The 12,915-nt window shown below is 38.9% G+C and overlaps 1 protein-coding gene across 4 annotated transcripts in view; it reads right to left on the reverse strand.

Moving 5' to 3' along the window:
* LOC138306390 (uncharacterized) overlaps nucleotides 1-12,915 on the reverse strand; it is a 256,651-nt gene that overhangs the window by 62,906 nt on the left and 180,830 nt on the right. The window lies entirely within an intron of this gene.

Below are 12,915 nucleotides of genomic sequence, written 5' to 3' on the forward strand. Positions count from 1 at the left end.
AGGCCTGCCTAGCTATACATATACATGTAGATTTGTAGGCCTGCCTAGCTATACATATACATGTAGATTTGTAGGCCTGCCTAGCTATACATATACATGTAGATTTGTAGGCCTGTCTATAGCTATACATATACATGTAGATTTGTAGGCCTGCCTAGCTATACATATACATGTAGATTTGTAGGCCTGCCTAGCTATACATATACATGTAGATTTGTAGGCCTGCCTGGCTATACATATACATGTAGATTTGTAGGCCTGCACATAGCTATACATATACATGTAGATTTGTAGGCCTGCCTAGCTATACATATACATGTAGATTTGTAGGCCTGCCTAGCTATACATATACATGTAGATTTGTAGGCCTGCCTAGCTATACATATACATGTAGATTTGTAGGCCTGCCTAGCTATACATATACATGTAGATTTGTAGGCCTGCCTAGCTATACATATACATGTAGATTTGTAGGCCTGCCTAGCTATACATATACATGTAGATTTGTAGGATTTGTGCCTAGCTATATACACATACATGTAGATTTGTAGGCCTGCCTAGCTATACATATACATGTAGATTTGTAGGCCTGCCTAGCTATACATATACATGTAGATTTGTAGGCCTGCCTAGCTATACATATACATGTAGATTTGTAGGCCTGCCTAGCTATACATATACATGTAGATTTGTAGGCCTGCCTAGCTATACATATACATGTAGATTTGTAGGCCTGCCTAGCTATACATATACATGTAGATTTGTAGGCCTGCCTAGCTATACATATACATGTAGATTTGTAGGCCTGCCTAGCTATACATATACATGTAGATTTGTAGGCCTGCCTAGCTATACATATACATGTAGATTAGGCCTGCCTACTATAACATACATGTAGATTTGTAGGCCTGCCTAGCTATACATATACATGTAGATTTGTAGGCCTGCCTAGCTATACATATACATGTAGATTTGTAGGCCTGCCTAGCTATACATATACATGTAGATTTGTAGGCCTGCCTAGCTATACATATACATGTAGATTTGTAGGCCTGCCTAGCTATACATATACATGTAGATTTGTAGGCCTGCCTAGCTATACATATACATGTAGATTTGTAGATCTGCCTAGCTATACATATACATGTAGATTTGTAGGCCTGCCTAGCTATACATATACATGTAGATTTGTAGGCCTGCCTAGCTATACATATACATGTAGATTTGTAGGCCTGCCTAGCTATACATATACATGTAGATTTGTAGGCCTGCCTAGCTATACATATACATGTAGATTTGTAGGCCTGCCTAGCTATACATATACATGTAGATTTGTAGGCCTGGCCTGCTAGCTATACTATATACATGTAGATTTGTAGGCCTGCCTAGCTATACATATACATGTAGATTTGTAGGCCTGCCTAGCTATACATATACATGTAGATTTTAGTAGGCCTGCTAGCTATACATTATACATGTAGCATTTTGTAGGCCTGCCTAGCTATAACTATACATGGATTTGTAGAGCCTGCCTAGCTATACATATACATGTAGATGCCGTGTAGGCCTGCCTAGCTATACATATACTTAAATGCCTATTTGTAGGCCTGCCTAGCTATACATATACATGTAGATTTGTAGGCCTGGTAGCTATAACATATACAATCCTACGTATTTGTAGGGTAACTGGCCATAGGGTACAATACATGTATCAGTTGTAGGCTGCCTAATCCTACGTAGCATGTAGATTTGTAGGTCTGCCAGGATATACATAAGACATGTAGATTTTAGGAGCCTGTTATAGCTTACATACTACGTGTAGATTTGCAGGTGTTAATCTGGCAGGGTAAACTCCAGGGGTAGAAGTTATACATTAATTTGTAGGTAGCTGCAGGGGTATACTACACATGTAGAAACTGTGACCTAGCTATACATATTACATGTTAGTATTTGTAGGCTGCTAGGGTATGACATCCAGGGTAATTTGTGAGTATACCTTATTATACTTAATCCTACGTAGCTGCAGGGTAAACTCCAGGGTAAACTCCAGGGTAGAGTTATTAATCTACGTTGCAATCAGGGTAAACTACGTTAAGCTGCAGGGTAACTCCAGGGTAAACTCCAGGGTAGAGTTACACTTAATCCTACGTAGCTGCAGGGTAACTCCAGGGTAAGGAGTAACTACCAGGGTAAATACTTAATCCTACAGGGCAGGGTAACAGGGTAAACTACAGGGTAGAGTTATACTTAATCCTACGTAGCTGCAGGGTAACTCCAGGGTAAACTCCAGGGTAGAGTTATACTTAATCCTACGTAGCTGCAGGGTAACTCCAGGGTAAACTCCAGGGTTATACTTAATCCTACGTAGCTGCAGGGTTAAACTCTTTAAATCCTACGTAGCTGCAGGGTAACTCCAGGGTAAACTCCAGGGTAAACTCCTTAATCCTACGGGTAATTAATTCCAGGGTAAACTCCAGGGTAGAGTTATACTTAATCCTACGTAGCTGCAGGGTAACTCCAGGGTAGAGTTATACTTAATCCTACGTAGCTGCAGGGTAACTCCAGGGTAAACTCCAGGGTAGAGTTATACTTAATCCTACGTAGCTGCAGGGTAACTCCAGGGTAGAGTTATACTTAATCCTACGTAGCTGCAGGGTAACTCCAGGGTAAACTCAGGGTAGAGTTTATACTTAATCCTACGTAGCCTGCAGGGTAACTCCAGGGTAGAGTGAGTAACTAGGGTAACTCCAGGGTAGAGTTATACTTAATTCCTACGTAGCTGCAGGGTAACTCCAGGGTAAACTAACAGGGTAGAGTTATACTTAATCTTAGCTGCATAACTCTACGTAGAGTTATACTGTAGCTGCAGGGTAACTCCAGGGTAGAGTTATACTTAATCACGTAGCTGCAGGGTAACTCCAGGGTAAACTCCAGGGTAGAGTTATACTTAATCCTACGTAGCTGCAGGGTAACTCCAGGGTAAACTCCAGGGTAGAGTTATACTTAATCCTACGTAGCTGCAGGGTAACTCCAGGGTAGAGTTATACTTAATCCTACGTAGCTGCAGGGTAACTCCAGGGTAAACTCCAGGGTAGAGTTATACTTAATCCTACGTAGCTGCAGGGTAATCGCTTAATCCTACGTAGCTGCAGGGTAACTCCAGGGTAACTCCAGGGTAAACTCCAGGGTAGAGTTATACTTAATCCTACGTAGCTGCAGGGTAACTCCAGGGTAAACTCCAGGGTAGAGTTATACTTAATCCTACGTAGCTGCAGGGTAACTCCAGGGTAAACTCCAGGGTAGAGTTATACTTAATCCTACGTAGCTGCAGGGTAACTCCAGGGTAAACTCCAGGGTAGAGTTATACTTAATCCTACGTAGCTGCAGGGTAACTAACTCCAGGGTAAACTAAACTCCAGGGTAGAGTTATACTTAATCCTACGTAGCTGCAGGGTAACTCCAGGGTAAACTCCAGGGTAGAGTTATAACTCCTACGTAGCTGCAGGGTAACTCCAGGGTAAAAACTCCAGGGTAGAGTTATACTTAATCCTACGTAGCTGCAGGGTAACTCCAGGGTAACTGCAGGGTAAACTCCAGGGTAAACGTAGCTGCAGGGTTCCAGAGTAGAGTATACTTAATCCTACGTAGCTGCAGGGGTAAACTCCAGGGTACGTATACTTAATCAGGGTAACTCCAGGGTAAACTCCAGGGGTAGAGTTATACATTAATCCTAATCCTACGTAAGCTGCAGGGTAACTCCAGGGTAAACTCCAGGGTAGAGTTATACTTAATCCTACGTAGCTGCAGGGTAAACTCCAGGGTAGAGTTATACATCTCAACTTAATCCTAAGCTGCAGGTTAACTCCAGGGTTCCAGGGTAGAGTTATACATTAATCCTACGTAGCTGCAGGGTAACTCCAGGGTAAACTCCAGGGTAGAGTTATACTTAATCCTACGTAGCTGCAGGGTAACTCCAGGGTAAACTCCAGGGTAGAGTTATACTTAATCCTACGTAGCTGCAGGGTAACTCCAGGGTAAACTCCAGGGTAGAGTTATACTTAATCCTACGTAGCTGCAGGGTAACTCCAGGGTAAACTCCAGGGTAGAGTTATACTTAATCCTACGTAGCTGCAGGGTAACTCCAGGGTAAACTCCAGGGTAGAGTTATACTTAATCCTACGTAGCTGCAGGGTAACTCCAGGGTAAACTACAGGGTAGAGTTATACTTAATCCTACGTAGCTGCAGGGTAACTCAAGGGTAAACGGACAGGGTAGGAGTAATTACACATAATCCTACTTAGCGTAGGGTAACTCCAGGTTACTACGGGTAGATTATACTTAATCCTACCTAGCTGCAGGGTAACTCCAGGGTAAATTCCAGGGGTAGAGTTATACTTAATCCTACGTAGCTGCAGGGTAACTCCAGGGTAAACTCCAGGGTAGAGTTATACTTAATCCTACGTAGCTGCAGGGTAACTCCAGGGTAAACTCCAGGGTAGAGTTATACTTAATCCTACGTAGCTGCAGGGTAACTCCAGGGTAAACTACAGGGTAGAGTTATACTTAATCCTACGTAGCTGCAGGGTAACTCCAGGGTAAACTACAGGGTAGAGTTATACTTAATCCTACGTAGCTGCAGGGTAACTCCAGGGTAAACTCCAGGGTAGAGTTATACTTAATCCTACGTAGCTGCAGGGTAACTCCAGGGTAAACTCCAGGGTAGAGTTATACTTAATCCTACGTAGCTGCAGGGTAACTCCAGGGTAGAGTTATACTTAATCCTACGTAGCTGCAGGGTAACTCCAGGGTAAACTACAGGGTAGAGTTATACTTAATCCTACGTAGCTGCAGGGTAACTCCAGGGTAAACTCCAGGGTAGAGTTATCACATTAATTCTACGAAGCTGCCTACGCAGGGTAACTCCAGGGTACTCCAGGGAGTTTATACTTAATCCTACGTAAGCTGCAGGATAACTCCAGGGTGCGGAAACTCCAGGGTAGAGTTATACTTAATCCTACGTAGCTGCAGGGTAAAAAAAAAAACTCCAGGGTAAACTCCAGGGTAGAGTTATCATTAATTCTACGAAGCTGCAGGGTAACTCCAGGGTAGAGTTATACTTAATCCTACGTAGCTGCAGGGTAACTCCAGGGTAAACTTCCAGGGTAGAGTTACACTTAATTTTCTACGTAAGCTGCAGGGTAACTCCAGGGTAAGAGTTATCATTAAGTCTACGAGCAGTGTTTAGGTAGAGTTACAGGTAGAGATATACTTAATCCTACGTTAGCTGCAGGGTAACTCAGGGTAAACTCCAGGTAGAGTTATACTTAATCCTACGTAGCTGCAGGTAACTCCAGCGGTAAAGTCCAGGGTAGAGTTACACTTAATTCTACGAAGCTGCTGCAGGGTAACTCCAAGGTAGAGTTATTACTTAATCCTACACGGTAGCTGCAGGGTAACTCCAGGGTAAACAACAGGGTAGAGTTTACACTTAATTCTACGTAGCTGCTGCAGGTAAGGTTACTTAAACGTGCCTCCAGGGTAACTCCAGGGTAAAACTCCAGGGTAGAGTTATACTTAATCCTACGTAGCTGCAGGGTAACTCCAGGGTAAACTCCAGGGTAGAGTTTATACTTAATCCTACGTAGCTGCAGGGTAACTCCAGGGTAAACTACAGGGTAGAGTTATACTTAATCCTACGTAGCTGCAGGGTAACTCCAGGGTAAACTACAGGGTAGAGTTATACTTAATCCTACGTAGCTGCAGGGTAACTCCAGGGTAAACTCCAGGGTAGAGTTATACTTAATCCTACGTAGCTGCAGGGTAACTCCAGGGTAAACTCCAGGGTAGAGTTAACTTAATCCTACGTAGCTGCAGGGTAACTCCAGGGTAAACTCCAGGGTAGAGTTATACTTAATCCTACGTAGCTGCAGGGTAACTCCAGGGTAAACTACAGGGTAGAGTTATACTTAATCCTACGTAGCTGCAGGGTAACTCCAGGGTAAACTACAGGGTAGATGTTATACTTAATCCTACGTAGCTGCAGGGTAACTCCAGGGTAAACTACAGGGTAGAGTTTTACACTTAATCCTACGTAGCTGCAGGGTAACTCCAGGGTAAACTACAGGGTAGAGTTATACTTAATCCTACGTAGCTGCAGGGTAAGTCCAGGGTAAACTCCAGGGTAGAGTTATACTTAATCCTACGTAGCTGCAGGGTAACTCCAGGGTAAACTCCAGGGTAGAGTTATACTTAATCCTACGTAGCTGCAGGAAGGTAACTCCAGGGTAAACTACAGGGTAGAGTTACACTTAATCCTACGTAGCTGCAGGGTAAGTCCAGGGTAAACTCCAAGGTAGAGTTATACTTAATCCTACAGGGTAGCCACTGCAGGGTAAATCCAGGTAAACTCCAGGGTAGAGTTATACTTATCCTAAGTCTGCAGGTAAATCCGGTAAACTCCAGGCAGGTAACTTATTCTACAGGGTAGAGTTATACTTAATCCTACGTGCTGCAGGGTAACTCCAGGGTAAACTCCAGGGTAGAGTTATACTTAAATCCTACGTAGCTGCAAGGTAACTCCAGGGTAAACTCCAGGGTAGAGTTATACTTAATCCTACGTAGCTGCAGGGTAACTCCAGGGTAGAGTTATACTTAATCCTACGTAGCTGCAGGGTAACTCCAGGGTAAACTCCAGGGTAGAGTTATACTTAATCCTACGTAGCTCCAGGGTAACTCCAGGGTAAACTCCAGGGTAGAGTTATACTTAATTCTACGTAGCTGCGATGACGTAGCTCTGAACGACGGACGGATGATTTCTGACAGATGATCGTCGTCAGAACTACGATTCCGTCCTACTGACCGTAGTGTTGCAAAACATCCAGTGGTGAAAATGTTATAATTCACGCGTGTCAAGTAAAATAAATTTGTAATTAAAATAAAACTATATCAAAGATTTCTTACATAAACTGGTTATTTATTTACCCATCTCCATGCATAAATTACGTCTGTATAAGTACATTTCAATGGCTCGCGTCTCCGACACGGCTCACTTGGCCGCGGGAACGGAGTGGAGGCAGGGCATGATCAAAACCTTGTTACTACATTCGTACACTGTATAGCCCAGTAAAAATACGAAATTAGAGGCCTAACCTCCAAATAATAGCAACAGAATTTGTTTTATGCTTTTAGGGTTGGAGGGTCTTAGTATTTTACCATGAAAAAAGTCGCCATTTTCAACACCCGAAAAATAAGAAAATATAAAGAAATCACATTTTTGACCACTTTTAAAGTACAATATCTGCTATTTTTGCAATACAATACCGGGTATATAGTACACTTGTAAGACAAACTTTAGGTTATTACAAACAAGTATGAAATGATACAATAATTTCAGTCAATCCAAGAAATAAAGAAGGATGAAAACGGCTCAAAACCTTTTGTATTAGCTAGCATTACCGTTTTTGTTCTTTTTTAGATGCAAACACATTTTTAAAATCTTACCCTGAACAATATCAGTTGATGTTTCATGTCTTAAATGATTACTTTTTCTTGGATATTAATGCATGATCGATAAATACACTAGCTAGAAAAAAACTAAACATTAAACTAGCAAGTTGACTGATCGTGCCAATTTTGAAGTGTTTTTGTACTTAAAAATTTTTGGCAAAACATCCATTTGATAGCTAATATTTCGAAAAAATAAAAAAGCAAATGCTTCCAAATATGTTATATCATTTTTTTAATATTTTCTACTTGTTATTTTGATCATTTGTTGTAAAAACGGTGTAAGTATGCACATATTATTTAGTAGTAAAAACTTTCTACCTCATAGATTTGGTTGAATACCAAATTATGTCTAAGTTCATAAATCTACAATACAAAAATCTTAATTTTTCGAACATGCTTTATTCGTTTGTCATAAAATTTTGCCAGTAAATAAATCAGAAACTGTGAAGATTTTCAGCTATAAATTGAAATGGAACTTTTATTTTATTCCTTTATCTTTATATGAAAAAAAATAACCTATTCAAATATTTGATCAAAAAGAAACTTCAATCTCAATTCATAAAGAACGCTCCATTATGGTGGTAATATCTACCAAAGGATTTTGCAATCGGATTAGTCACAAAATAGATATTCACATTTTTGATATTTCAACTTAAGGACTTAGCCAATTATAGAAGTTAAGTCAAATTGGTACTTAATGGGGATTTGATCGACCTCACGTCTGTTATATTTGGGGATATCTTGATATAGTTGTCTCTTTTAGGTGAAAATAGCCTACATAGAATCTGAATTAATAACTATCTAAACACTTAAGAAGGCACTTACTGAAAAATTCTTGAATAACAAAATATTTAATTTGGGCTTCATAATATCCTTGGAAAAGGCCAAAAGACCAACTTTGAGCAACCATGTCATCTCAGGGTAGTGAAAGTAAAATATTTTACTTTTAAGCCTTTAATCAACAAGTTTTATTTAAAAAGATTCCACCAAAATGATTATCAATGGTATCATTGATAATAACATTTTTTTTATCTTAACAATTCAACAAAAGCATACAGTATTTGGCTGCTACAAGGACATAATTATGCAATTTTAATGTTGTCATACTTTTTCCCAGTGTTGATTTCAACTGATGTTTTTGGCAATCTGTGCTGTCCTTATTACGTTCTTGCCATACAGTAATTTTCTAGTATCTCATGATAACCATGTAAGTTTATATTTGGCTTCAATTTGGCAAATAATGCAAATATCCATATTTTTCTGATTTTTTGGGGGCCAAGAAAAACACTTTCCTAAATTTTTATTTGTGACGATTTTTTTTTCTTGTATAAAACAAAGTCTGGTCTGTATGAAAAACAAAGAAAAAATTATGTTGCAATTATTTTGGGGTAACAACCTATCTTTACTGGACTAGTAGCTCGGCACGTTGAGTTCTGTGTTCATAACAAGGCCTATTCATTAATAAAATTTCGCTATTGAAGAAGAAATGTCAAAATTTGAAGAACAAAAACTAGAATTATGTCAGTATGGCATTAAAAGCCGCTGCAACAAAACATTTTAATTGCTTTTTTTTTAAAAAAGTTCTGAAATTAAATACTGCATGGCAGCAGAACAAAAACTTCGTACGCCGGACAAGAGGCTCTGCGATTTTTCTGCAATTATCGGCCAAAAATCATGATATTTAGCAAATTTTCAAGTATTTTGCTGTATTTACCATGATTTTCACTTACATGCAGGTGACAACAGAACAGAACAGGTAATTTTAGTCCTTTGATGTACATGTACACTGTGGTTGACTATGTGACTTTGACTTTAAAGGAAATCTGTGCAAGAAGATGATTGGTTCATATTTTTCTTCTGAGCTGCCTTCAGTTTTACTGAGAGATAGTCCAGGGGTGGATATAACGTCAGTGAGAGTAACCCTTGGGGTACCGAGGACGACGCTTGAGAGGATTACGTCTAAGTAACCGTTATCTGCCCTCCCTCCACTCAATACATAAGTGTATTTGTGATTTGAAAGACTGTGGTATAATCATGTTGTCTCGATACGAGTTTATATTAGACAAATTAAAAAAAAATAAGTAATTCTTGACCAATTTATACTGATAACGATGAAGCATGCTGTAAAAGACACAATACAAATGACAACAGACAAACAAAACAAACGTCTAAGGGCAGATAACTGTGTTAAATTATAATATATTTATAATATTATGATGGTAACACATATGGTGTATGTCCTTGTTCTGTAAAACTGATCCGATCCGTGCACGGAATCCGGAAGGTGTTCTGGCACTAATACTTACGGTGTATGTCCTTGTTCTGTAAATCTGATCCGATCCGTGTACGGAATCTGGCAGGTGCTCTGGCAGTAATACTTACGGTGTTTGTCCTTGTTCTGTAAAAACGATCCGATCCGTGTACGGAATCCGGAAAGTGCTCTGACATTACAGTTGCTCTTCGTAGATATTCGGGAGTCTTTATCGGTATTTAGTAGGTAAGGGAGACAACTCTGATACAACAATCCTATACCAACCTTCAGACATTAGGTTAATTGAACGTTCTATTCACAGTCATGACCATTTAGAGGACGTGATAGATATGGAAGGTGAAGTAAAGCCGGATTACCCGGAGTAAAAGCAACGCATTGCGGTCATGGAAACTGCAACTCAAGGGATTCGAACTTATGGCCCAGAGTTTGGAGTCTTGTGTTATCTCTTCGATCGGATTAATCTAAATCACTTCGTCATCGCAGCTCCAAAACAATTTCTAAAAATGGACCTTAAGATATTTAAGATACAATATTTGAGTGAAACAAACATAATTGACTATTTATCTAATTAAAATAAGATACCCTTCTAGTTTAGTAAGTGTACCTACCAAAGGTTTTGATATTCTGTTATCTGCAGAAAGTTCTCATAGATTGTAAATTATTAATATTACTAGGACACGGAGAGGAAGGGTTTTTTTTTTACATTCATATATTTTTAAATTGTTTCCCGAGAGGAAAGCCAAAGTACCAAGAGAAAAACCTCCGACCTACGATCACCTACCATCTACATTACATTGGATTCGAACTCGCGACTCAGATATGGAAGAGTTGTTGCATGTACATATATACAGTACCGTGTCAAAAGTATTCGTATTTGTAATTTTTCCCATGTAAATATCATGTATTTTTCTTTTTTTTCTTTGAATTTTCATTATCTCATCTTTGAATGGATTTTAACCAAATTTGACAAACCTGTGAAAAGGTATCTACACATTAAGCTCATAATATTTGCATAATTTCCCAATGTTTCGTTTTCAAAATAGGCCTATCACTTTTTTGTGCACCGCTTAAACTTCATGACGTCGTTTCCTTCTTTGTACTTACCAAAATGGCAACAAAAAAGTTTTGCTTGGTATTAAAACATGATAAAGTACACGAAGGGATATTATGTTTTAATATTGTCAGCTGAAAGTGTAGACAATTCTTTAGAAGTACACCAAATTTGGTTGAAATCCGTCAATAGATGAGATCAGGAAAATCTAAGAAAAGATGTAAAAAAATGCATAGAATATACATATGAGCTTATAGGGAAAATACCTTTGGCATGATACTGTATGTTTGTCGGCACACTATTTGAGTATATCTAATGCCTCCGTTGTAATTGATTTAGGAGATCTGTCTTATTTTTGTTGGTGCAACATGTATAAAGTTTTGTGATCATTAAGAAATATTTTAATAGTGATATTTCCGCATGACTATAGTAAGGAAGGATTTTTGCATACTTAAACTTAAAAAAAAAAATACTTATGGTACCTGAAATCAAGTATGCTCGTAGCCTAGTCGTTGCAGAATGCATATGGCGTTTTTAGGCCATACTTTATTTGGCTTTAAACGCGACTGACATGCATATTTTTTTGTATCTCTACTTCGGATAAAGACTCTATTACTCACTTAGACTTGATTTTCTCTTTTTCCGACATTTTCTAGGTAGCTTTTTCTTAATTAGAACGAAATGAATACACAATGTTCACAGCCACTGGAACACCGACTGAATGTCACTGTAATGATACCGAAAGTGGCGTAATGTTGCACACTTTTTTGCGCGTAACAATATAAAATTGAACAGTGCTAGCATCTTTGGTTTGTTCGTTCTACACCTATTTGAAATCGTTTCTTACCTCGTTTCTTAATAAAAATAATCACTGTAGGTTTTTCTATTTTGATTTGGCAGCTCTAGATCAAAAGGAAAAAGAGCAAACGGGAACGGCCAGGTCAGTAATTAAAGGGAAGTAACTCTGGCTTACTTAGACGCCTTCAATGGATGGTACTGTGCAGTATGTGATATGTTTATATCTCCTGGCGTCTACTGCTGCGGTGGAGCACTGACTGACGTGTCTGATATTCTTCGGGTAGCTCTCTTCCTTTCTACTCAACGTTAATGTACAATATACTACTGTGAATACGCATGTACACATGTATTTGACACGACCACTAAACGACTTCTTAGAATCACAGTGATCTGAGCGAGGCTTCGGCTGCAATCTCATTGGCCGGCTATAAGAAGTCTCTCTTCTCGGGACGTTGTATATCTATATATGGATTTCGCCGTTACTATTCAAACATATACAACTGTGGACTTTTTACAGCCGGCCAATGAGATTGCAGCCGAAGCCTCGCTCATGCATATTATATCGGCCACACAGACAGTATGAATTTTAATTAGATGATTTTCAAGATGTTCTTAATGTCTTAATGACGGCATTTTGTATAGTTGTGTAGGATGATTTTGAAAGGAAAAGTATCGCTCTTTCCAATGGTAGTAACCGTTTTTATGACGATGTACTAGAAACGTGTTTTTATAGCCGCTAAATGTAGGCGGGTTAGAAATTTTGAGTCGATGAGTTTCCACCCTTCTTCGTATATTGAACCATGTAGAGTATGATTTTGATCGTTTTTCTTATCTAGACCTCTAAAAATGTCTAAAAATGGTCTTAGGGTGGGTCCATTATTATATAATATGTAACTAATTCTCAGATCCCTGTGATTAGAATGATGCACATGTGTGAAGCCCCTTTCACACATTACTTTGACAAAACAATTTTCTTTGACAAGATAATTTACTTGACAAGATACTTTACTTCGACAGGACATTTACTTTTGACAATTTTCTTTGACAGGATTATTTACGTTGACAAGATAATTTACTTCGACAGGACATTTTACTTTGACAGGACAATTTACTTTGACAGAACCTGAACAGATCATCTGATGTTCAAATAAAACACCTTTTATTTTAAACTAATATATTTCAATTTGTGGATCTCAACCAAATTTTCACTATAAGTGTATTGTAATGACTAATTGGAATATTTGTTAATTAGTGCATTGTAGTGTTACCGCCGACCAAAGTCTTTTGT

Source organism: Argopecten irradians, chromosome 13 (assembly GCF_041381155.1).
Source record: "Argopecten irradians isolate NY chromosome 13, Ai_NY, whole genome shotgun sequence".
Classification (NCBI taxonomy): Eukaryota; Metazoa; Mollusca; class Bivalvia; order Pectinida; family Pectinidae; genus Argopecten; species Argopecten irradians.